Raw genomic sequence first — 25,054 nt, 5'->3', positions numbered from 1 at the left:
AGAAGTCTTTAACTAAGAACCTGAATGAAAAGAGAAACAAAGAAACCTCTAGACATGAGACCCAAGATGAACAAAATGTAATAATTTCAAAGGAAATCCCAAAACAGTTATTCCTCCCTCTTCAGGTTTTTCTAGACCTTACAATCCAAGCAGTAGAGGTGACCTGCAACCCGCAGAAAATGGGGACGTCCCTTCTAAAATGTTAATTTCCAAATGTTTTTTAATTCCTACAGAATCCTTGACCAACCCACATGAACTTCACCATGAGGAGAATGCCCCTGGGGGGACTGCCCAAGGTTAGACTTTTGAAATCCCAAATATCACTGAAATGCGATCTGAATTATCCATTAATTCCTACTTTCTCTGTAAGTTAGAGGTGAAAGACTAAAGGGTTTTCGCACCTTTCCAAGTTCAGGGACAGTGTCTTACTGGCTTTCATAGACGCAGGGTCCCAAGCAACCTTGATATCTAGAGCAGTGCTTGGAACATTCAACCAAGAGGGAAATGTCAATGTATCACCCTCAAACCTCTCCTTGGAGAGCTGCACAACTTGGATGGTAATCGGATCCCAGTAGATGGGGTTACCGAAATCAAAATGGGGCGGCCGACTCATCCATGCAGTGATAGTCGTGGCTCCACAGAGCATGCCTGTTGTACTGGAAAACCATTTACTTCAGAGGCTTTCGCTCCAGATAGATTGTATGAACCAGGTTCTCTGGACCCAGACTCGCCGCCTGATCAAACTACAAGGAAGCGTGAACTATGGCAGTCTGAATGGCACCTCTCATTTGATTGAAAAACATCCTGACCAAGTAGAAGTCCCAGACATCACTATCACATCTGTGAAGATCAAGAGTGAAGTGAAGGGACCTCCACAGAACATTTCAGAATATATCTTCCTATAAATAACAAGTAGTTCTCCACTCTGGAAGGAAAAGCACTAAAATTGTATCCACAGCAGACACCCAGTGAGGGCCAAGGTTAACCAGAGATTCACTCAGAAAATAGAATTCACAGTTTAACTCCACCACAAAGAAAAGGGAACTCCAATTCTTGCTAATTCAACTCGATGAAGCTAAAGAAACTGTTCTCTCAAAAGTTTGCTTAATTCAAGTAACGTTTCATTAGCGAAAGACTACACTAGGAAATTACAATATGGATCAGAAGATTCCCACTTTTAATCTGAATGATAAATGGGAATCTGGACTATATGCAATGAATTCAAAACCGATGATTACCAGTAGTTGCCAGCCAGAGACCCATGTTGGAAATAAAAAGGTAAATGATAATTACTGGGCCGTGAGAGATATCGGCTCTGTCTTATCTCGGGAGGATAGCTGAGCGGCAATGTGCTCGCCTTGGAAGCAAGACGACGCGGAGCAACACAGGTTCGATCCCCGGTCCGCGCTTACAAACCTCTGGGTATTAAGCGCGTTATAAATAACCTATCGTATCATATCAGCAATTACATACTACATCAATTCGCAATTAATTTGTATCTCAATAATAACCAAATGTGGGCTAGAATCGAAGGAAACCCGATGGAGATCAATGATCAAGAAATGGTATTTCGGTCAGCCCATCAGGTGCCTTATACTGCTGAGGTTCAAATCCAAGGAGTCCTTATTCCAGAAACTACGATACAATGCTCACTGCCAGTAAAAAAGTAGAAAAGGATAGACCTTATTTAATTAAGAAGCGCTTATTAATTTATACAATATTAAGCAACAGGGCCTGTCTCTACATCCAACACCATTAGTAGATCTCAAAGATGGCACAATCTGAGTACTGATGGATTAATTTTGGTCCACAACTCGTCATTTTATCCCCAGCTACCACTATTGGGTGGCTGTTGATTCTAAACACTTTTCAGTGGGTTTGGACAATCATATCATTGCCTCTTCTCTGAAGATTGTTATGACATTACTGATGGTATCTGACCAGAAGTTCATTATACTCGATAACGGGGGAATTCTGTGGTGTGTTCCCTGTACCCTTATGGAGTGGAGGATGTTACCTATGAGACCCTAGAAGATGAGATGGTATTCAAAGTCACTAGTAACCACCTAGAAGTTAAGGAATCCACCTCCCAGGTTGACGCCACAAGAAAAGAACTATCTACCCAACTGGAAGAAATATTTCCAGGTCTCCATCCGATGGTAGTAGAACAGATGAGCATGGAGCCCAGTGTCTGATGGACAGAAGAACAGAAACACAAATTAAGACCTATATTTAAGGATTTTCAGAATGGTTTCTCTGTAGATTCATGAGATTGTGGACATGCTTCTCTTCATTATTCAACCATACCTATGGACCCTAATATGGCACCAGTATTTTTAAGACTCTACAGGTTACTTCTTGTGTCCATGGAATCACTCAATTCTCAAGAGCTTGGAATCCCATAGGCTTATTCGACCAATGCACAGTAATTTGAATAACCTTTAGGACTATTGAAACCCAATGAAGACCTTCTGCATGCCTAAAGGAATTAAATAAAAGTGTACACATGTCACGGTGGTCTCTTCCTTATTCCATATTGATCAGGGCCTTGCACAGATCCATGATTCAAAAGTAAATGCTGCATTGGATCTGACCACTTACTGTGTTTTCATCGTAACGTCTAAAATGCCCACAATGAAAGCACGTGGAACCAATCTCGTTACCTGAACACCGATATTTACGTTTGGGGGAGGAGTGAGCAGTACGCATGGACCAGATCCCTTTTGGGTAGATTAATAGAGGAAATGTGTTCAATATAGTCCTACAGAAGGCCATAGCTGACCTTGGAGAAAAGGGGAATTCTTCTTGTATTGATGACCTATTAATCAAAAGTAAAACTGTTGAAGAATACCTAGAGGAGATCCGCCACGTCTTCTCTCTGCTAAGAAATACAGGTGCACAGTTATCATTTCCGAAATCACAGCTGAGGGTCTTAATCATCAGAAGAAGGTGGTTGGGGCTGTACTGAAATTGAAGAACCCTAAAATCTACATGAATTATGTAGCCTCTTAAGATTGACTAATGTTGTAAATTGATAGAGGATTGTGCAGAGATCACTCAACCCTTGGTCCACCTTTTAACGGCAGGGTTCAAGCGGGAGTGGGGGGGGGGACTTCCTAGCAGAGGCTATGAAACAACCGAAAAGTTTATCCCAAGCTCCATGCTTGGCTTATCCCATCAAAAAACACACATTCGTCCTGGAAACATGATTTTCCGACACCTGTTTAACTGCGGTCTTGTATCAGAAACATGACCAGGTTTATAAAGTGTTCCCTTACGCCAGCAAAATGTTATCGCCGGTAGAGATCAAATGTAATGAATGTCAAAAATCACTCCTGACATTGTTGTGGGCGTTGAACTACTTACTAGCTGTTCATCCATGAGGGACATATTATAATTGAGACTTCCCACCAACCTCTACAGTATTTGCAGTGTGACCAGATATGAACTGGGAATGTCTCTAACTCAATGATTACTTCCTGGATTTGTTCAATGCATACCCTGTCGAAATTGGGTATTGTGGGAAACCTGAAGGTTTCTCGCCCGCTAGTCCCTGGAGATCTGCCATCTAGGTGGCCAGGCCATCGCTATTGGATCGCTATTGGATCCAGTTCCTGGGGGTAGACCAGTGGGGGAGGATCACCTGGATGAGGGGTTTTCGGGGAGAGCAAATGGGTCACCGAAGGTTGAGACACCGTACCCCTTTTCCTTGTGACACCTTTTCCACATCCTACCCTGTAGGATATTTAGAAGCTCAAAACCTCCACCCACTTTCCGACACACTCACTTTCTTAAACGTGACAAACAACGGATTAACACCAGAGCCGTTTACCTGACATGTCCCAGCACAAGGGTCAGGCAGAGTCAGGCAATGTACAATAACTACGCACACCTGATCGCCCTTTCCCTTCCCCACAGGAATAAAAGACGGAGCACGAGAGCACACTACGAACAAGGCTGAACGCACGAGGAAGCAGCTATTTCGGACCGGCAGTTCAAGCAGAGGAGAAAGGCAGCGAGACCTGAAAGGATGACAAGGAGGGAATTGCCCTTGCCTTTTTCTACTCAAACCTGCCAAGCCTCCGAAAAGGGAACCACAAGACCGGGAAGTACAGCTGCTGTGTGGTGTGACAGGTTTCAATGGTGCACGGCGGCCTCCTGCGTTGATAAAACAGGCAGGGAGGCACGCTGGCTACCATGGTACCGTCCTTGACTCCAGAAGCAAGACAAGACAACTGGTTCAGCACAGCCGGTAGTCGGAGAAAGCTGATAGCAAACCGAACGGTGTTGAGCCCAAGGTTGCAATTGGCAAAATTATAAGAATACAAGGAACTTGTGTGTGTTTGAACTTTTGGGAAATCCCAGAGAAGCCAGCTGCAGAGTGGTCAAGCGCTGCAGGACTACTCATTCGCAGGACTCTGCCGTGCCTCTTTGTGTTGAAACTACGAGTACCAGAAGACCGTAGGAGAGGGCAGGGTGAGGTGTTGGTGTTTCTTCAAGGGTCACGTCAAATGCCTTGAACAATCGAAAGTCTCTGACCCATTGCCAAGAGAAAGCAAGGGGAAGGGAAAGCCAACTTTCCAATGTGATTTTTGTTAAAATGGCTATGTGAACCCGACAGAGGGGATGCCAAGGGAAAAGCTAAGGGAAGTAAATCCTGCAATGTGATAAAGCAAAGTGAACTGTGAAATTGGCAAATGTGAACCCGGTTGAGGGGTGCCTGCGAATCTGGGTGAAGCATGATACACCCGAGACCATTGTGTTGATGTTAAGAGTGAAAGGCCATAGTGAACCCGACTGAGGGAGGCCCACGTTGCAAGAAGGAATCAGAGCCTGGCGGAGGGACATCCAAGGAGCGAAGAGCAATCACCCTAGGTGGAAGGTCACTGAAAGAACGTGTTGTTTTGGTCCAGCAGGCCTTCTCTGGCAAGAGAGTTTGTAGAAAAAAGACTTGGCCCCTGAAGGTCCTGGTATCGTTGAACGGAATTGTGAACCTCGTGCTGGAGAGGCCCAGGAGTGTGCTGTGCTCAGAAGGCCCACCTTTTCCAGTGCTTAAAACGTGGGGAAGGGAGACCCCAGCCATACAATCCTGACTTATTTTGTGAACACTTCTTTCTTTTCTGGTCAACATTATCCCACACTCTTGTGTAACTTAGTGGTAAGGATTGGCAGTAGGTTTTTTGTATAGGCCCTTTTTATTTGACAAGGTGCCATTAGGTCTACCTTATTATTGTTTGATGGTTGTAGCTTGCTCCCATCTTAGCTTTAGCTTTAGATTAGGCGTTTTTCTGACCAATTCATACAGTTTAATAAACACCCTTGAAATGTGATCACTTGTGTCTGTCTTTACTGTTGCCACCATGAGTTCCTTACAGTATGGTTGAACATTAAGAGACCAATGGATTAGTCGATCTACATGATTGTGTCTAAGATAATCGTGTAGAGGACGAGGATCTAAGAACAACCAATAATCTGGAGGCATATGTAGCTTCTGCAAGGTATATGATGAGAACAACCGTCGGGGAGTGGGGGCGGGGGTGAGGGAGGGTAAAAAGGCCATTGTCTATGTGGAAGGATGTTCCTTCCATATTAAAGAAAATGATGAGAAATAGTAGCTGGTGTTGGGAATGCATGGGTGAATGACCTCCTCTGCACTCTTTTGCGACCTCTGCGACTCTCTATTCTCCCCTCTGGCCTGACTCACACTGCAAGGCACACTCTGGATATTCTGATCTCCTCAGACCTCCCCTATCTGTCCCCCTTACCACTCCTGTCTCCTGGAGTGGTCACTTTCCCCTTTCCTTCCATCTCTCCCTCTCTACCCCTCAGGCCAAGCCAACTCCAGCACTGCCACCTACCTTCTTGGTCATCCGACCCATGAAGGGTGTGTCAGTTGAGGCTTTTGCCTCCACTTTCTCTTCCCCCTCCTCCTCTGGCTGACTCACATCCTGACACAGCCCTTTCCATGCTCCACTCTTCTTTCTCTGATAGGCCTGATGTTCTTGCCCCTGTCATGAGGATCTGCTTAAATCCCAAGGCCAAGTGCAACTCCTGGTATGACTCTGACCTTGTCACCCTTAAACACAAGTGCAGGATGACAGAGGAAATGTCTAGCTTCCTGCACATCATCTGACAAACTGGCCTGCCGCCTGCTCCAAAGGCAATACCGGCTCTGTCCTCACTAAGAAGCGAGCCCACATCCAAGCCTGCATCACTGCGGCATCTAGCAACTTGCCCGAACTCTTTACATCTGCAAGGAGCTGGCCAATCCTGCTGCAGTCTCTACCTCTCCTGTCCCCTCCCAGGCCCACTGGACGGCCCTGGATTCTCATTTCATCTAAAAAATCTAAGACATCTTGTTGACCCTCTCATCATCTCCTCCTCCTACTCTCTCCTCTACCTCTGGCCACCTCTCCTCCCTCTTTCTCTTCTTTCCCTCTGTTCTCCCCTGACGAGGTTTCTAGACAAGTCCGATCTATGAAAGTCTTGTCAAAACAGGTTCTCCCCTGTTCTTCCAAAATCGTCAAGGACCACATTGACACCCTCACTCCTGCCCTGGCTGATGTCTGTAACCACTCCTTCACCACTGGTGCCTTACCTTAGCCCCTGAAACACTCTTGTGCACCCTCTTCTCAAGAAACCCTCAGCCGACCCCTCTTGTCGGCTAACTATCGTCCAATCTCCCTCACTCCTTTCCTGGGCAAACTCTTGGAAAAGCTGGCCATCTCCCAGCTTCATCTTCACACTAAATCTGTTGGTTGTCTCCATGACCATCGGTCTGGCTTCAGAGCAGCCAGAAGCACTGAACCTGCTCTCCTGAACATCCGTTAAGACCTGCTCTCTAACCTTGATTCTAATCTCCCCTCGGTCTTCATCTTACTCGATCTCTCTTCTGGCTTTAACACCGTCAACCATGCCATCCTGCTCAATCGTCTCTGTGATGACCTGGGCATCACCGATCAGGCCCTGGCCTGCCTGACCTTGTTCCTCTCTGATTGACCCTCCCAGATCCAACTTGGGTCCTTTCTTTCCTCTATCTCACCCTCTACATGTGGTGTTCCCCAGGGGTCTGACCTCTCTTCCTGGCTGGTCAACCAATACCTGGCACCTCTCGCCCACCACATTGCTGCTCTCTGCTTTAACTTTTAGTGCTATGCGGATGACACTCAGCTCGTTTTCAGGCTCCCCTCTGACACCTCTTCTCCTTCTCTCATGTCTGTCTGCTATCCAGGAGTGGTATGCCACCAACGATCTCTGCCTTAATGCCAGTAAGACAGTTTCTCCTCATCGGCACACCTGCGCCCTCCTTTCCTGTCGCACTCTGGCCAGCCTCCTTTGGCATTATTCCTGCTCCCACCTGTGAAGCTAAGAACTTCGGGGTCATCTTTGACTCCACTCTCCTTTTCTTGCACATCTCTGATGTCTCTAAGAAGTCAAACTACCAACTGCACCTCCACAGAGGTATTCTTCCTTTACTCTCCTTCCCCCCAGAAGTTCAATGTCTCTAGAGCTCTGGTTCTCTCTAGGCTGGACTACTGCAACAGCGTCTTTCTAAATCTGCCTGCTTCTACTCTTCGCCCTCTGCAACTCATCCAGAACAGGACTGAAGGCCTTGTCCTTGACCTTAAGCCCAGGGATCATGTCTCTCCAGCACGAAAATCTCTGCAGTGGCTCCCAGTGGCTGCAAGGATTAAGTTCAAGACCCTCTGCACTGTCCACAAGGCCTTCTGGGGTCTGGGTCCTCAATACCTCCAACTCTCTCTTTGTAAATACCTTCCTACTCGAGGTCTTCGCTCCTCCAACTCCCACAGGGTCAGTTGCTTCTCCAAGCAACGAGTTGGTGGTAGATCACTTTCTTCAGCTGGGGCCTCCCTCTGGAACAGCCTCCCTGCCTCTCCGAAACTCGAGGAGAACCATCTCCAGTTCCGGAAGCACCTCAAGACCTTCCTCTTTGCGTCTGTCTTTTCACATCCTCAAACCCTGCTGATTTCCTGTCTGATACTGCACTGGTCACCTGGCTACCTTCTGATTTTGGGCCCAGGCCCCTACCTGCCCAGTTGCACACCCGCAATGCCTCCTGGCAACCCTTGCACTTGGAACTGTATCTGTAACCCTACAGTCCCCCTACCTGCACTTTTGGAAACCTGCTGTCTGCACTTACCATTGCACTGCCACCTGCTGCCCGCACCTCTTGTTATTGTTTTGATCCCATGTACAGCACTGCCCCTCCCCTTTCCGCTGGCACTTTTCCCCTCACCCCTCCCCTGCACTTGCACAATCTCAATCTCACTTGGCCTAGTAAAATCATTGTCTCTGTCCTCACTCTGTTCCCCCTTCCTTACCTTGTTGCGCCTTGAAACACTTGTGTATAGGGGCGTTACAAATGCCATATCATATCACCCCTGAAACCACAACAGATTATAAAATTGGTGCCCGGAGTTGTCGGGTGGCAGAACTGAACGCAGTATATATAAAGCTGTCCTTACTGCTGTAAATCACCAGCTCCAGGAACTAGTAATCATAAACGATTCAGACTATGTCCAAAATTGATTTGTAGAGCATTTAGTAAACTGTAAAGCCAGAAGTATGCTTTGTGCAAACAACCATCCTCTGAAACTTGGGGAAGTTAATCCAAATGATAGATGATTTAGTGATGTCAAACAAAATGACCCTATTTTGGAGGAAAATGAAGGTTCTAAAACTGGTCAACGATTTGAGTGATGAACTAGCCAAAATCGGAGCCATCCAAGATGAGTACGCTGACATGGAACATCTCTTTTGAGAAATCTAAGTAACAGCAGTTGTGTGATTGCAAGTTCAAGCTGAAAGCAAGCTTTCTATTCTGCAATGGAGTAGAGCTGCTCCAAACCAAGATTTCAGTACCGCACAGAAAGAATACCAAATCGCAGGGCGATTATATAAATACTTAAAGACAGAGAAAACTTTTCTTGATTCAAGATCTTCGAGTATTAATGAGATTCCAGAAGGTGCTCTAAAGTCAACACATACTTTTGGTTACGACATCCCAATCTGGTTATGATCAGTGGATGTTAACTACCTCATTTCAAAGTAGAATGTTGAATCACCCCCATTAAACGTTAATGGCTGGTCATCAGGGTTTTCAAAAGAACATGGAGATCTATGTGAAGTTGCTTATTGACCACACATGTCAAGACAATAACATTTATTTAGAGGGATGTCTAGTGTGTCCTCCAGTACAACAGAGTTCTCTCACTCACTGGGCTCCTCTACAAAAAGAGAGGAATGACCTTACCATGGTCGGACCTTCAGAACGACTTTATTGGTCCAGTGACTCGTTCTGCATGCAGCAGCGAATGCACGTTGACTGTTATGTTTCTCTTTACCAAATGGGTCGATTGTCTTCCCACTCCAAATTGCAAGGCGGAGACAGTACCTATGTTATTAAGGAACTCTTAAGAGCTGTAGTTTAAATTGCAGTAATTTTGATTCTCAGTAGTTTGAATTGCCACTGCATTATATTGTACACAAACACACACGCTGTGAACATTTAAAGCTGCTGTGTTAGATAACTTGTGTACTTAAGGCTTTTCACCAAATTAATTGCAGCATAATGCTTACCTCTGATTTACATTGGGGAAATTGTGTGACTAAGAGCAAAGTATTTCTATTATACTAGATTTGACTTCAACAGCAGCACAGAGTGCTCTGTAGTAGGAACTACAGTTCCCAGAGCCCAGTCGGCCTTCGCCGGTCCTCGCCGTTACTTAGCTGTGAGGCGTTTCTGGACCACAAACTTCACTTTCCTGAATAGTAAAGTAAGCGCAATAAGATGGGATTCATTAACAATAACCTTTATCTTTAATGACTCTACGCATAAATAGTTTGGCCCTTATTGATCGACTAAAAAGGACTATACTAGATAGTCATGTTGCAAACAAAGAAGAGAGAAGGGCTTTTGTCGATTCTACCCCAGCTAGTCTGGTACCGAAGGTGCCACCTACCACTCTTATTGGGGACAAATGTAATTCTTCAACGCTAGAGGAATTTACACCCAATCCAAATAACAAATGCACGAACAACATGGCACTTCCAATATCAGTTAAAATGATCCCGAAATGCACTGGTTCTCAAACTTTGAGTCACACCCTATTTCTATTAAAATCGCCCTTATGAACACGCAATCTCTAGTTAAACATTCGCAAGATATCCATGACTGTATAGCTCATAGTAAAGTGGACATACTGTATCCAATGAAACGTGGTTACAAGATACCAGTGGACATTATATAGGAGGCGTCTCCCCCTGGTTATACTTTTTACAATGTAGACCACAAGGAAGGACGAGGGGGGGGGGTAGCCATAATAGCCAGTTCCGTTTTAGGCCTATTCCCAGCCACTATTACATGTTCGGAATGTGAGATCTTACATCTCAAATTGACACCATCATACCAACACTGTGTCAATATAGTATTGATCTATCACCCCCTCGCAAGATACCCGAATTTAATGATGAAGTTCTGGGACTACTAAATTGTCATAGTAGCCCAAACTCCTCCAATCTCTTTTTGGGCGATCTCAATCGATGGAAGGGCGATGTAGAGGATAATGAAGCAATACTTCTCGAAGCAGCACTATCAGATAGTGGCTTCAATATCATAAACAATGACCCAACACGTGAGAATTCTCATATATTGGACTGGGTGGTTACTAAGAACATTGAAACAAAGGACACCATCACCTTACCAGGCATATTGTCTGATCATTCCATGGTTAGCTTTAGTATGTACCTACCAACACCAATTGTTAAACCTACTATACCATGATATTGATCAGAGGTCGTAATTTTAAGAAAGTGAGCCCAAGAACAGAATTGAAGCCGTTGGGACAAAATCATTGCCGACTGACCAAACTGAGGACATGATTAATGTATTTAATAACACATTCACAAAAATGCTTGATAAAGTAGCCCCTATTCAAACAAACATTGTCCGAGAAAATCTTAGACCGCAAAGCTGGTTCACGCCAGTTCTAGAACAGTTGAAAAAGAAAAAAAGGACTTTAGAATTGATCTGGAGTAAACACGCCTCAGACATCACATGAGTTGAATGGAAGAATCTAGCTAAATCCAACAGAACTTTAATATTGGACACTAAGAAAAAAAGATTATAACACCCTTCTTGAGCAAGCATATAATTCTTCAAAGGTACCTTTTAGCATTCTAAAATCATTAGAAAAAACGAAAACTTTGGAGCTCCTCATTTCAATTACTGACAAAGACTGTGCTCTAATATGTCTAGCGTTTGAAGGGAAAATTACCAAAGCAAGGGATAAAATATTCACAACCCAGAGCTCTAACATCCTACTGGAGCCCCCTAATAATGAGACCGAACCCTTAGAGATAGAGGATTTTTCCTCCTCTTTAACCCCAGGTTTCTCGTTCTCTTCCATTTCATCAAAGCTTCCATGAACCCCACCACCTGTTCATTAAACCTCTTGCCATCTAAAATTATTCTACAACACAGAGATATGTTTGAACACAATTTGTTAATGCCTCTTTCCAAGATCAACAAGTTCCAATAGACATTAAAGTGACTATCACACCAATTCCAAAGAAACTGATCCTGGATCTTACTGATCTAAGTATTCTTATACTAATATCAAACAGGTAGTTTTTCTTAAAAAACATTGGACAAGGCTTCCACACTTCAACTTCAGACTTTCATAGAAAACACCAACAATTTGCACAACAGACAGTCTGGTTTTCGCCCGCTCATAGCACCGAGACCGCTCTTCTAGAGATCATTGACAGTGGGAAAGCGGGGATGCTGATCCTGTTAGATCTATCAGCGGCATTCGATCTCGTTGATCACGAGCGACTGCTAGAGTACCTGCAACAACAGGGGAATTGCTCAGAGACGGCAATTCATTGGATTAAATCATTCTTGTCCAATGAGGTATCCAATGTACAATGGGGCACAGCCACTTCCCCAGTTTCTCCAATAAAATATGGCGTCCCTCAAGGAGCATCAAGATCTATGCTCCTTTTCAATCTTTACATGCGTGCCTTATGTACATTACTATAGAAGCTAGGAGTCTTTTCCACGAACGATGCCGATGACGCGCAATTGGTCATCAAGCCAAGTGGCGACTACCATCAAAACTCATTAACATTAGAAAACATCTACAATGCCATTGAAAATTGGATGTCCTCGAACTGGCTCTGCCTGAACGGCAATAAGACTGAGCTTCTCATCTTTGGCTCACCACAGGCGAGGGCTAAACTTGACCCTGTGTACTTTCATTTCTTTCTGCAAGGTAATAAGATCAATACCCAAGTTAAAGTGAATACACTAGGGGGTCATACTAAAGCCCTCACTGAACTCATATTCTCATGTACAGAACCTCCGCAAAACATGCAATTACCGTCTGAGGCTGCTACCTACTATACGCCCCTTTATTAACAAGTATGTGGTCACAATGGGGGCGTGGCTAACTGCCATGTGAAGAGGACGCATCTCTGGCGAGCTCCGTAGGTTGTGATCAACGTTAGCTGCCAAAGATGAGTTTTTGAAGCGCAATAACCCTGTACGTTGCTACAATCATGCTGGAACACCTGTAGACCCACCTGGGGAAGTTCTGTGGCTTAGAACGCCAAGCAGAGACCGGGACGCCGCCCGACATATACCGCAGAGCTGAACAAAAAGGGTGGCCGCCGCCTAAAGACCAGCGCCGCACAGAGACCGCCAACGAGGAGCCGGAACAGATTGCGGACTCCTGGGTACAGAGTGGAGACCCCCGTACATGGCCAGCGGTTGGCGCTGAGAGGACACCACTGCGCCCGGTGGGCGAGAGCAGCAATCTGTGTGACACAGACACATAGACCCTGGGGCCCCATGTACAGGGCTTCCCGCGCAAAGCTGGGCAAAGCGCTGTCTGGGCCCAGCTGTCCCGGAGGACCGGAGGCCCGCCTCCTGGGGGAGGACGTGATGGGTGCTGCGAGGCACGGGGTGCGCTGCTGCTGAGCCGCCCGTAGACGATATTGCCTTGCCCAGACTACGAGTGGTGTGGCGCGGCGACCGTGAACCCAGCCGCCCGCCCGAATTGAGGCTGCAGGCGGGGCACCAGCGAACGGCAAGAGGGACTGCGCAGGACGGCGCCTGGGCTGAACGCACCAAACCCAGCTGCGACGTGGTAGCGGCGAGGAACAAGCCCGCTGTGCCGGATACGCTGGAGACGGAGAGCCTGCCTGCGGAGCCAGGATCACTGAAGCGTGGGAGCAGAAAACCGTTCTGCACCCAGTTGAAAGCTGGTTTAGACCTGCCCACCACAAGGCAACTACCAGCCCGCTCCTGGGCTACTCCACAGGGCATTGCAGACAATAACAGTCAGACCATTAGGGGTGGACAATGCCCCAACAATAAGCCCGTGCTCCCGCCTCGCATGCAAGCACATACAAAATAGGCGCCAACACCACTGGGCGCCTGCGGCGTGGTACCACCACCCCAACACTTTACAACAGGTCACAGCGTACAGCTAACAACGGACTAACTGCATCCCCCACCGGCTCTGGACAGATGTCGGGGAAGGGAGCTAAAGCCAAACAGCGCCAAACCACAATAGAAACCTACTCTGCCGGAGGGCCCATGGGACCCGACACTGCAAAAATAAGTGCAATGGGGGTGCTCTCAGATACCACAGAGGTAGCGGATGAAACGGCCATTTCCACGATCCTTCAAGCCATCATGACCCTCCAAACTAAAATGGAAAACAAAATTGATGCAGTAGCCATAGACTTGGGACTCCTGCAGCAAGATGTCCGCGCCATATCCGGCAGAACCGAGGTTCTAGAAACCCAGGTCTGTGAAAATACGGAGGCAAAGCTACTGCTCCTAAAGGATGTGGACGCAATACAACAAAGGGTGAAAAACCTGGAAGAAAGGGCTGAGGAGGCGGAGGGGCGGGCATGCCGAAATGACATCAGGCTCTTAGGGTTGCCGGAGGGCATTGAAGGAGCAGACCCCACAAACTTTGTAGAAAACCTCTTGATTCAGGAGATCGGAGCAGGGAAACTCTCACAGGGCTTTACAATCGAAAGAGCCCACCGCTCGCTTACGAAGAGACCAGCCCCCGGGTCCCTTCCCAGACCAGTGCTAGCAAAAGTGCTAAATTACAAGGACAGAGAGACTATATTGGCTTTCTCGAGGTCAGGCGGCCAAATACAGAGAGGTTCGGTGAAGATTGCTATTTACCCTGACTATACATTCCAGGTTCAAACGAAAAGATCGCAATTCATTTATTCCAAAGCACGACTGAAAAAAAGCCGGTGTGTGCTACATGCTCCTATACCCAGCAAGACTAAAAGTAATACATAACAACAGAGCACACCTATTTGACACCCCCTCGGAGGTTCGGGAATGGATGGACAGGGAGCAGTTCCCGGACATTGAAGACAAAGGGCGTAGCTCGCGCCGAACTGCGTCATGAGCGATCACACACTGGACTGGCAACCTACAAATGCACAGAAGCAAATAGCAACCGCATTGATGAGCAGCAGGAACGATCCTCGAAGAGAGCAACACCGGGAATGGAATGTCATTCTTCAACCCCCAGAATAGTTTTTTTGCGGGTGTATTATACCCGCCCGTAGGGCACCAGGAGACCACTGCCCAGATGAATGGAGCGGAAACGGGATATTCATGATGGGGGAAACCTTGCTGGACTGGTTTTCAGTTTGAACTGTTTGCAGATATTGGGAGAGGGAACGGGGACGTTGGGATTAAAGTTCAGGTTACAGTTGAAAACATTTTTTTAGGGAAACAAACAAGACTACCCAGGACGCCAAACGGCATCAAGGCCGACAAGGAAAAAGCACTAAGGAAGCTACTACCGATTTCATCCGGACACCTATAACACATGGCAGACAAGATTAGAATCATGTCATGGAACGTCAGGGGAATGAACAACTTTGTGAAACAAAGCCGTGTCCACACCCTCATCTAAAGAAACAAGGTCGGGATTGCCTTATTGCAAGAGACATGGTTGAATGGGCGCAAGCAAGAAGCTATAGCCAAATCTTGGAGAGGAACTCTGGTAGGCTCCTCTTACTCCACCTATGCTATAGGAGTCCTGATCTGGATCTTGCCCCCTACATTCCCTTTAAGCTAGCCTGCACAAAAACTGACGACGAAGGCAGAATGATCCTGGTTCATGGTACTGTTGAAGGCAGGGAGACGTGTAATCAACACTTACGCACCCAACCATGATGCCACAGCCTTCTTTCACTCACTACACAAGCAACTAAGCCCTTATAGAGAGTGCACCCTTATTTGGGGGAGGAGACTGCAATTGCACCTTTGAACCCCGAATGGACAGATCGGACGATAAACACACACGCCTGTCTCCACCCACAAAAATACTATTAACCCTGATGCAACAACTGGGCCTAGTAGACCTTTGGAGTAAACAGAACCCAGAAAAGCACGAGTATTCATTCTATTCCCCTCCCCACTCCGTCTCCACTAGGTTAGATTACCTAGTCGTCAACGAAGAGCGCTTAGCGCTGTTTGAAGATGCTCATTACCTAGCCAGGGTACTATCTGACCATTCCCCATTAGTGACCAACTGGGTGGTTTTCCCACCCAGACCCCCCCGTTCCCACATGGAGGTTAAGAAGTGAAGCACTGCTTGACCCAACTTTTCACGAACAAGTCAGGAGCAGCACTATCGACTTCAGGTAAATGAAAATAGTGTGCAGCACATAGGCACTGTTTGGGAGGCCTACAAAGTTGTCGTGAGGGGCGAAATGCTAGCGAATATTGACGGGGCCCAGAGATCCGCTCTAACCTCTCTCACAAACGCAGAAAAAGAACTAGCCGAATAGGAAAAACACCCTAGAGCCAGGTCACATGCATAAAATGATAGAACTCAAGCAGGCCTGTCCAAAGTGCTGGGATACGCTGGGGAAGCTCAGCTACACAAAATACATGGAGAGAACCCATGCCCTCAGCGACAAACCTGGGAAATTATTAGCATGGCTCTACAAACGGGAAACCCCCAGAATGCCTATCTGCCACGTCAGTGGGCCCGACGGCACCGCAGCACATACACAGCTGGGCATAAATGCGGTGTTTGCCGGATTTTATCAAGAATTGTACACCAGCACCCCATCTCCCCCTGCCGTCGAAATTGACGACGTACTAGACGTCATTAAACTACCCAGCTCAGACGTGCACTTGACTGAGGCCTTAGACGAAACCAATGACCCCGGAAGAGATAATAGCCACCATCAGGTCTATCCACTCTGGGAAAGCCTCAGGGACATACGGGCTCCCGGGAAAGTTCTATAAAGCATATGAGGATATACTGGCACCCCTCTTGGCTAGAGTGTTTAATGAAGCGTACGATGTGGGCATCCTCCCAGACACCATGAAGGAAGCCATCATCATCCCCCTATTAAAACCAGGCAAGGACGAGGGGGAGTGCGGCTCATGCAGGCTCCTGTCCATGTTGAATTCAGATAACAAACTTCTAATGGCATTACTCGCTAGAAGGCTGCGTAGAGTAATTCCCCTCATTATCCACCAAGATCAAACGGGCTATGTGCCCAGGCGATCCATTACTGAAAACCTATGTAGATTACACGACGTCATCTATAGCACCAAGGACAGACCCGAGAAATGCGCCGTGGCATCCTTAGACGCCACTAAGGCCTTCGACTCGGTTAGATGGGAATGGTTATACGCAACCATGGCAAAATTGGGGATAGGCCCGGCCTTCCTAAAGTGGACCAAACTGATATACACAGACCCCACAGCCAGAGTGCGCACTAATAACACCTTCTCCGACAAATGGCACCTCCATATGGGCACTAGGCAGGGCTGCCCACTTTCCCCCATGCTCTACAGCTTAGCAGCTGAACCCGTGGCGGCTTATCTGAGCCAGGAATATGGCGACGGAGGTATAGTGATAGATGGGGTAACACACCTGGTGTCAATGTATGCCGACAATAAACTTCTATATCTAAATAACCCTGAACACATCCTACCATACATCCTGGAAACACTCGAGGATTTCTCTAGATTCACGGGGATCCAGATTAACAAGGAAAAATCATGCCTATACCCCCTAGCTGCCCTAAGCATAGACTCCCCTGACGCCCTCCCGCCATTGGCCTTTCAGTGGACGGCCACATCCTTCAAATACTTGGGGATCACCATTCACCGAGACCCCAACATGGAATACACTTTAAACACCATTAAAGCCAAGGAAAACTTTGAAAAATCGATGGCCTTTTGGGGGAAGTTGCCGCTTTCTGTGGCGGGCAGAGCTGGACTACTAAAAATGGTGGCACTCCCTCGCCTACTACACTACTTCAACAATGTCCCATTCAACATCCCCCCACGCTTCTTCGTGGAAGTAAATAAACTCTGCAGAAAATGTCTCTGGCAAGGAGGCAGGAATAGAGTCTCACTAGAAGTGCTGCAAAGACCCTACGACAGGGGTGGACTGAAAATTCCCAACTTCGAACTGTAGTACTTGGCAGCCCAACTAAAGCATGTCATACAATGGATGGCCGATGAAACCACGCTTGACACCCGGCTTCTGCAACCTGCTATCCCCCAGGTATTGCTCAGAGACTTATTTTGGATCCCAGAGGAAATGACCCGTAACTGCCCCTACCTGGTGAAACTGGGACTACAGATCTGGAAACGGACCTGCAGGGCAGCCAAGATGGAAGTCCCATATTCCCCACAGATACCCATCGCGGCCATCATGGCTAGTGGACCCTGGGGGCAAAACGAGGTAAGGCTAAGATGGGAGCCCTATGGAGTGGCCTCCCTGGGCGACCTTGTAAACGACCAGGGCATCCTCACATTTGACGAGTTGCAAGCAACCTCTGGACTGCCGATGGGACAATTCTTGCTCCACAATGCTGTGGTGCGTAAGCTTTTGGACCCTTGGCCAGATGAGAACTTAGTTCGATGGAGTTCGATGAAGGAATGGGAACGCATCGCCCACAAAAAGGTTTCCAGGAACGCCCGGCTGCAGCTCATCCAGTTTTACATACTCCATCGGGCATATCTTACGCCAGGGGTGATCTCCAAATTCAACGGGGCAAGTATCATTGAATGCCCTAAGTGCCGCGAACCCCACGCAGACTTGACACACATGTTTTGGGTATGCCGGGTGATCCAATCCTTTTGGGCGCAGATAGCTGCTAAAGTGGCGGAAGCAGACATAATACTGGATGTGCAAACACCTGCAGCATGCATCCTGGGCAGCTACAAAAGAGGCAAAAAAAATAAGCCCCTTAATAAACTTAAGGACCTAATGTATATCCTAGCGAAAAGACGCATAGCCATGGGATGGAAGAGCATCAGAAGTCCTAGTATCGAACTGTGGTGGGAAGACCTCCGTAAATGGACAACGGCAGAAACTGGAGCATGGGAAAAGCTACGCGAACAGAAACTGGACACCAGCGAAGACCTACATCAATGGGTGGCGATTACGACGTCAATATTAAACGCCAGGCAAATAGAGGACGCTTCAAGTGACACAAACAGCTCTTGATCGCAGTTTGGTGCAACCTATATTGCAGAACTGACAGTGGTATTGCGAGGGATGGGGTGGGCGGGGGGGATATGGATATGGATATATATATATATATATATATATATATATATATATATATATATATATATATATATATATATATATATATATATATATATATATATATATATGTGTGTGTGTTATGGTTGTATTAGTGTATTCTGTGTTATTAGAACTTAATAAATATATTTAAAAAGAATGTGGTGACAATTGCCAGGGCTATAATTTTATCAAGATTAGACTGCTGTAACATCTTAATATGTGGGGCAACAGCCTAATATTCGGATATGTCAAGTTATCCAAACAATGCTATTCACATAGCTATGACGATCCCAAGGAAACCCACATCACTAATACAAGGAGAGATCTACACTGGTTACCAGTACAACAACGTATTAATTTAAAAATGGGATCATTAATACACTGCTCTCTCTATGGAAAAGCTCTGAAGTATTTAAAAAACATGATTATACACTACAAACCGGTCAGAGATTTACGATCCTCAGATCTGACCCTATTACAGGGAATTGGAACCAAAAGATCAAGAGGTCTAGGTAGATCTTTCCGGGCTCTGGCTCCAGTTTTCTGTAACTCTTTCCCGATGTCCATCAGAAGGATTTCTGATTGGAACTGCTTCAGAAAAACCTTGAAGACACATCTCTTCTGCTAATTGTAGCTCCCCTGACTTTGGACTGAAGCATTAGGGCACGGATTGCAATGTTCCGTCAATATGTTCTCTCTCTGTTTATGTAAGCGCCCTGATCCCTGCAGGCTTTCGGTGCTATAGAAGTAAATAACTACATATTTAATTTCTTTTCCCCTTCCTCAAAAAAGTTTAAAAATATTTAAAAAACATTGTGGGTATGTTATATTAAACCACCCTGTCTACCCCTCTCTTCATATTTAATGACTCCTTAATTGCATTCCCCCACACCTGCAAAAGAGAAAACGGGGACTTGGGCACAAGGGAAGGGCTTTGATTGCACCACGCAAAACAAAAGAGCCACTTGTCAGAGTTGCCCTAGCTGAAGAAAGATGTATTCTGAGCCTTGATGTTGATGTGTGGCACCGATCTGGGATCTATGTTGGAAAGCTAAAATAAAGATTTTTAAGAAGAATTGATCCCTGAACCCCTTCTCCTGGAGACTCCGGTTCTGGGAGCTGGGGTTCTGTAGGAACAATACAGCGCCAATAATGTTAAAGTGTACAACAGAAAAGCTATTCTGAAAGAGTGAGAGAGGCACCATTTACGAATGTTGCCTTCTGTTGGAGATTTCCAACAGTGTAAAAGTGAATTTCAGACATCACTATTTCCAAGGCTTCGTATTTGAATTTGTAGACTGGTGGATCGGTGCTGGAGACATGCAGAAAACTGTGAATGCATGGGAATTCTCGACATGGATTGCCTCATTGATGGTACGGACATGCAGAGAAACACACAGGAAAGTCAGAACTCTGTACATGGAAAAAGGAGTGTGGTTGTCTCATCGAAGTGAATTTAGTAGGCCTAAGGACACATATTCAGAGCTTTAACGTAATTTCAGGAATGGTGCAAGTGGTACGTTCCTGGGTCCGAGGACACTTAGTTTTGCAGCCTCAAAGCTTAAAACATCCTAGCTTCCCTGGGGGGAGGGGCTGTTGCGTGACTTTCAAGATGGCCGCAGCCTGAGACGCTCCGGCTTCAGCACCGACATCCTGCCAGAAAAATCCTTGCACTGGGTTCCCAACCAGCCCCCGGAACCAGTATATGTGCAGAACTGAACATGGGGCATCTCTCGACACCGTCGCTGACACCAGCCGAGCCCCCGGGGGGGGGGGCACACAGGGATCCTACCCACCGGCGGCTGCAGCACACACTCGTGGTGCGAGGTGGGGGAGGGGCCGGCCCTCCACGCCAGGAAGAAAGCTGTGGTCTGGGCCTGAAGAACGGCATAGCTGCCCCATACCTCTACAGGAGACTGTGACTTGTGCTGGGGGGGGCCTCTCAGCACTCTGCGGTCCCCATTGACAGTCTCCCTGCTGGGCCGACGAGGTCCATACGCTGGTCTGGACTGACACCGGAAGGTGGTCCCTGGATAGTGGAGTGGGGGAACACTTGTCAGACAAATTGGTCTTTGGTGATCACACCAAAACCCGGCCGCACTCCCTGATGCTAGGAGCGGGCTGGGATCCGAGATGGGTCCCCCGCCTGTGCAGACTGAAGTTCCCAGCGGCAATACGGGCCATGAGGGCTGTCCTTCCCTGGGGAGACTGACGCGGCCGGCGAACACCTTAAGGCCCCAGCAACGCCAACAACTTAGGTGTGCAGTGGTCCGTCGCTCCCTGGGAGGGAGGCTATAACAATGTTGGCGCCAGCCCGTGTGTGATCCCTGAAAAACCGGGCCTGGAGCGCGAGCCCCGCCTGTTAAACGGTGTGACACAAACTGCTCACGGGAGAGATCCCAACACCATCTGCCTGCCGGCCTGCCCGCTACAACTCCCTCACAATACATCATCGGAGCGGAGAGGTAAAGCTGTGATTACTCCCTCATTTCCCTCCACTCGCCCACAGCAATACTGAAATCCCCCGCTGAGCGCCTGACACTGCGGCTCGGCTAATGGAGCCCGCAGGACCATCAGTGCCGTCGGGGGAGGTCGTCGCAGGTGGAGTCCACTCACCCCACTATGAGGACCAGAGTGCTGCAACACACACTTCCCCCTCGCCGTATGCACTTCATAGTGCAGGCACCGTGTGAATATAGTGGCCTCAACACATGACTAGGCCCTTGGTTGACGAACTGCGACCTCCACTGTTCAGTATCTGCGCCAGGAGGAGCGGAGCAAGCCCACATACACGACCTGCATACAGAGGAGGTAAGAGGTCCCCTCGGCATATTAAACATCAGCCTCTACGAACTGAACTGGGCAACCCCTAGTCTCAGCCACAGACCCTACATTTCAGAGCTGCAACTCCACCCTGGGGGACCCCCCGCCCCCTACCCTCCTGCCTGGACCGAGGGAGAGACTAATCTAGACGGAGGCTGAATGCTGGTTCCTGTGCGGGCAGGACAACGCTCCCTATCCTGAGAGCGAATCAATAAGAGCAATTCCCCCTCCATGCAGGGAGGGCATCTACTGGCTGGGACTGGGGAAAAAAGTTAGGCACTGGATACAAACATAGTGCGCACAACCCACCCGTTGGGCGACCGTGGATGAGGTGAGCGGGAGCCCTCAAACGGGGTGACCACCACACATCGCTTGTTACAGTGGGAAGCACCCCCCTTATAGCGCTGAACGCGCAACATAGGAGAAGTCCCCATCCGAGGTGCAGCTCCCAACAGACAGCATTGACATGGGCAAGCCCAAGAAACAAGCTAGAATGGACCAGTTGCGCAGGCAGACACACTACAAAAATCGCCAGCCCCAAGCCAAAGCCAAGAGCAGGCCCAGCTAGATGTTGCAGCCCTAAACCAAACGCTGATGGCATTGAAAAACTGCACGGACAGCCTCGGGGCGAAAATCGACACCCTAACCTACAAGGTGGATGTATCAACCATAAAAATTGACAAATTGTGTGGACGGATGACAGAGGCTGAACAGTGGATAGGAAATGGGAAGGATAACGTTGCTATCTTGCAATGCGAAATGGCTGAAATATAACAAACTGTAAAAAAAAAGTGCTCGCCAAGAGTGAGTGCCTAGAAGGGCGGTCCAGGCGTAACAACATCCGTATGCTGGGCGTGCCGGAATCCACCCCAATTGACATGGAAAAGTTTACTGAGACCCTACTGGGGGACATACTTGACAACCCACCCCCCCACTCACCGCGATGTTCATGGTGGAACGGGAACACCAGTCACTGGCTGCCAGACCACCTCCAGGAGCCCCTGAACGCCTGATCACCTCCCGAATATTTTGCTACAGGGGCCAAGACGCCATCCTCTGGGCCGCCAGAGACAAGGGAGAACTCCGGTGTGGGTCTGCCATCATATGACTATTCTCAGACTTCAGCCGGGATGTCCAAGACCAACGTAAAACGTTCCAAAATGGCAAGAATATTCTGCCGAAAAAGGTGTTAAATATTCCATGCTCTACCCAGCCAAACGCTCAACATAATGGGTCCACAGTCTTCTTTACTTCGCCGGAGACAGCTCAGTGTTTCGCGGGGAACCTTCCGGACCCGCGGGGCTCGTCTGGCCGCTCCCCACCCCGCCCATGATCAGACAAAGCACGGAGATAGCACGCTACAAGACCCAGGCTCAGCCGCTGTGGATTGTTGAGTTGTTTATAATGTTCGAAGTTGGAGGTTTGGGGAGGGTATAGGTGTCGGTAGGTTCATGTTTCTGGCTTGGGGGGCGGGGGGGTGCGTAGGAATGATAGGACAACAATTAGACCCCCAATGGCCTTCATGACTCACGATAGTGCCTCAGACTCGACTTGCATAGATGTAACAGCACATGCCTGTATTACACAAATCAAGGTATTCACAATTAAGCCTTTACCAGCAGTATGGCCTCCCCCACGATGAGCGGTAAACCCAGAGCGTCTCTATACTGAACTGCAATATAAGGGGGCTGACCAATAAGAAGAAAACACGATTGATAGCCAACTACAGCCGAAACCACGGGGTGAATAGACTGTGCCTACAGGAGACGCACCTTTCCTGAGGTGCCCCGCTCCCTAAGCTAGCGGGTTGGGGTATACATAGATACAAGTCCTCCTACTCCTCACACTCCAGCGGGGTTGCCACCTAAATCCACGGAACCCTACAATACTGACTACACAAACAAATCCGGGATGAAGAGGGGAGATACCTAATACTAGCTGGTGAAATGCTTGGCATCAAACTCCTACTCATAAACGTGTATGCTCCTAACACAGACTCCCCGAGTTCTTTCACCAATGTGCAAAACATATCTACAAATTCACAGGGTACAGGACACTGTGGGTTGGTGACTTTAATCTGGCCCTCACGCTAGAGTGAGGCAGACCCGTTACATCACAATTGACCCTCCGGCAAGCAGCTAGGGCATGGACCCTCATTACGACCCAGGCGTTGGACCATGGTGCTAATAGCGGTAACTTACCGACTCCGCCATGGCGGAATGGGGAATTACCGCCCCATTCCGAGGTTGGCGGGGCGGTAATTCCCCATGCCGCCATGGCCCTTCCGCATTCCCATTTTTGCCCCATAGGGCTCAATGGGAATGAGGAAGACGCTAAGTACAGTGCCGCAAATTGCGGCACCGTACTTAGCACCAAGGTCCCTTTCCGGGTTGGTTTTTAATGCCTGCAAAAAGCAGGCGTTAAATTCCCCAACCCGCAAAGGGACCTCGTAATCAGGCGATCAGGGTTTAACGGCGCTGCCACCTTTTTACTGCGCTGTTACCCCCTTAACGCCTGGGTTGTAATGAGGGCCATGGTCCTCTATCTCCCAATGTCATGATTTGCATGATGTATGGCGTAATTTGCACCCTCATGATAGGGAATAGCAAGGCATAAAATAAGCAGTGTCGCATAGCAATTTACTATACAATTCTGTAGGCTTGCTAATCAAATGGACACTAGTGTAGCAAAGCTAGCTATTTAAGTTGTCCTCTTCAATGAAAGCACAGCTCGTCCTGCATTCCTCTTACCCTCAGTGCTCTCTTCACCTGCTTTTGTATGTTCACTTAAAGTGCTAATGGAGAGAAAGTGCAGCAGTAATAGTCTCCTCCACTCTTGAGTGCCAAAGGCATGTGTGGGAGTGCTGCTAAGATAGTCATGCAATTCCATTCCTAAAATGTAAGTGGTTGCATAATTACAGTATTGATACTGTAAAACACTTCATCTCCATGCTTTACAGTAATGTTTAGGTTAGTGTATCTAAATGTCAGTGTCGACTACATTTCATTTTGTTGGGAAAAATGCATCATATTGACGAGTGAACACTTTTGAAAATGTACATGATCACATGATCAAATGCTTTTAATGACAAACCTTGTTCTGTAACCTGCAGGTTGCATACATCTTGCAATTGGTGCTCAACCCATGAGCAAACCCATACTCATTGACATTCTATATTATCACCCTGTTGCTTTATACCAGGTACCCTGAAAGTGAGATGACCACAAACTACAATATTCCACATAGTTTGCCCAGTTTCTGCCTGCTACGCAATCCACTCCACTGTGCTTAGTTTTTCTTGCCTCTTACATAATGATACACAAAGCGAACTAGATGCTTATGCAAAGTAGTGATCAGTAGTTCCATCCAGTCTGTAAATCTACTGATCCACTGCAATGCGAAACACTGTAGTTGGCCTCCAGAGCTCGCTTTGCTTTATTCTTATGATTGTATTATATATTACCACCTGTAGGAGAGAACTGGCCGAACTCTTTTCAGAGACTTTTTATCATATCTTTTTATTTGTGTCCATTCACACAGCTAACTTTTTACATTTTACAGACTCGCGAATGGCTCGCGAAGTCTTTTCGCCCACT

General features: G+C 47.5%; 1 protein-coding gene across 1 annotated transcript in view; it reads left to right on the top strand.

Annotated features, from left to right (window-relative positions):
• Positions 1–25,054, top strand: part of NUDCD2 (NudC domain containing 2) — a 316,419-nt gene that overhangs the window by 88,737 nt on the left and 202,628 nt on the right. The gene's annotated exons all lie outside the window — the stretch shown is intronic.

Source organism: Ambystoma mexicanum, chromosome 3q (genome assembly GCF_040938575.1).
Source record: "Ambystoma mexicanum isolate Mex_15411 chromosome 3q, UKY_AmexF1_1, whole genome shotgun sequence".
NCBI lineage: Eukaryota > Metazoa > Chordata > Amphibia > Caudata > Ambystomatidae > Ambystoma > Ambystoma mexicanum.
Note: the sequence above shows the minus strand (reverse complement) of the source record. Positions and strands in the feature narration are given on the sequence as shown.